At 51.2% G+C, this 2,150-nt stretch overlaps 1 protein-coding gene across 1 annotated transcript in view; it reads right to left on the minus strand.

Moving 5' to 3' along the window:
- The window catches only part of CRMP1 (collapsin response mediator protein 1), a 72,911-nt gene that overhangs the window by 52,770 nt on the left and 17,991 nt on the right, over positions 1-2,150 (minus strand). The gene's annotated exons all lie outside the window — the stretch shown is intronic.

Consider the following 2,150-nt stretch of genomic DNA (forward strand, 5'->3'; position numbering starts at 1 on the left):
GAGAGAGGGAGACAGAGGGAGAGAGAATCCCAAGCAGGCTCAGCGCTGCCAGCACAGAACCCGACGTGGGACAGGAACTCACGAAACTGCGATATCATGACCTGAGCTGAAACCAAGACTCGGACACTTAACCAGCCGAGCCACCCAGGCGCCCCAAGAAGTTTTGAAATAAACATAGCCACAAACCATCATCTCAGTGGACCCGACTGACATGAATTCCTTCATATCGGTTAATGGACCATGCTCAATTTTGCTTGGCTGTCTCAGAAATGTCCTTTGACCGTGGGCGGTTTGAGTGGTCCCGTCCACAGCCCCCACCCTGCATCTGGCTCTGTGAAGTCTGCAGGGGTCTGTCCCGCCCTCCTCCCTCTCTGATGCCATTCATTTGTTTCAGAAAACTGGGTCATTCGTAGAACAGGAGTTTCTTAAGGCATCATTATTGAATATAATAAAACTCAATTCAGAGACATCTTAAAAACTAGCAGAAAGACTATTAAAAAAAAACACAACTGCCCCGGAATGACCTCCAGTCAACGTTCTGATGTTTCTCTCTACCGTTTTCCGTGAATCCCCATGGTGGCGATCGTAATGCACGCATCCATCCACTCATCTGTGTCCCATCAGATGCTGCACGTTGCCTCGGCTCCCAGCCCAGGGCCAAGCCCTGAGGAGCCAGGAGGAACCAGGGACAGAGGGGAATGTGTCCTAGTGGAGATGGCGGAGGGAGAGGCAGAGGCTTCACAAGCCTTGAGTGCTGGGGGCTGGTTACAAGAGGAAAAGGGGAGGGTGCCCATCATGGGAGCAAAGTTAAGGAGCTGTCCCCCTTAAGGGGGGCCAGGCAAGACCAGCTCACCCCTACAAAATAAGTCGAGATAAGTTGTTCCAAACAAACAAACTTCGTCCAGGTAGGGCAAACATTCAGTGTCTGGGGACAGAGAACTGGTAGCCAAGGCCCAGAGACAGTAAAAAACAACAACAACAACACACACACACACACACACACACACACACAGCAAATTCTAGAACCCCAAAACCACAACTGTGTCCTTTTCTGCATTTTGCCATAAGGGTGTCCCAAGTTATCACATGTTCTTCACAGCCATAAGTAAGTGTCCACAAAGCATTTCACCTTGTGGATACACCGTAAATTGTTTCACTATCTCCCTACTGTTGGGCATCGGAGTTATTTTTGAGTGTTTGCACGGGGGACGTTGCTGCAGTGAGCACCAGTGAGCGTCTCTCCACACAAAGTGTCTCCCTCGGCTTGACGCGTTAGGCTCGGTCCTCAGAGGCGTAACAACTGGGTCACACAGTATAAACCTCGTTTATGGCCCTTGATAAACAGGACCAGATAGCTTCCCAAAAGTATTGCCCCTATTTGCCTTGCATAAAATCACCAAGCACCCTTGGTTCTCAATAATTGTTCCTTTGCATTTCTTGGAGGCAGAGAATTCTTTTCGCCGCGTGCTGCTTTCCACTTGTACCATCTCCTAGCTGGGGATGCGGCAATGAATAAATAAATCACAGCGTCTCTGTCCGTAAGCCCCAGCCCTGGGGTAGGGAGACAGAGAGTAAACAGACATTAACAACTCAGGGTAGTCACTTCTGGGGGAGCGTCCTCCATGGGCTTCCCTGAATGCAGAGCCTGAGACAAGGATTGAGGCAGATCGTGTATACGGGAGGTACCGCAAGAACGGTCACGAAGAAGTAGGGTTAGGCACAGAAATCCAATGCAGGGTGTTTGCTGATCTGGGTAACACTGGGGTCAACTGGGGCTTGATCCCACCCGGACCCTCTGAGGAACCGTACAGAATGCACAAGGCATGAACCAGGAGAAGGCAGAGGACGCTGTAAAAGCCCAGAGAAGAAGGGTTAACCCAAACTAAAGACTCAGGAAAGGCTGCTGCGCAGAAACGGAGCCCACAGCCTGCTGCTCAGAACCCTCTGCCTGCATCTGACATCAGCACCGAACTTCCCTCAGAGTGAAAGCCAAGGTCAGTGAGACCCTGCATAATCTGGAATCCCACCACCCAGGCAAAGTTCACTCTCCCACTTGCTTCAGGTGTCTGTTCGGTGTCACTTACCTGACAGCCCTCCCGCCGCCTGCCCTGTTTGGAACATCATACACCTGTGCCCTGCCAGCAAAACCC

Source organism: Herpailurus yagouaroundi, unplaced genomic scaffold, assembly GCF_014898765.1.
Source record: "Herpailurus yagouaroundi ecotype Mexico unplaced genomic scaffold, PumYag 28, whole genome shotgun sequence".
NCBI classification, from domain to species: domain Eukaryota; kingdom Metazoa; phylum Chordata; class Mammalia; order Carnivora; family Felidae; genus Herpailurus; species Herpailurus yagouaroundi.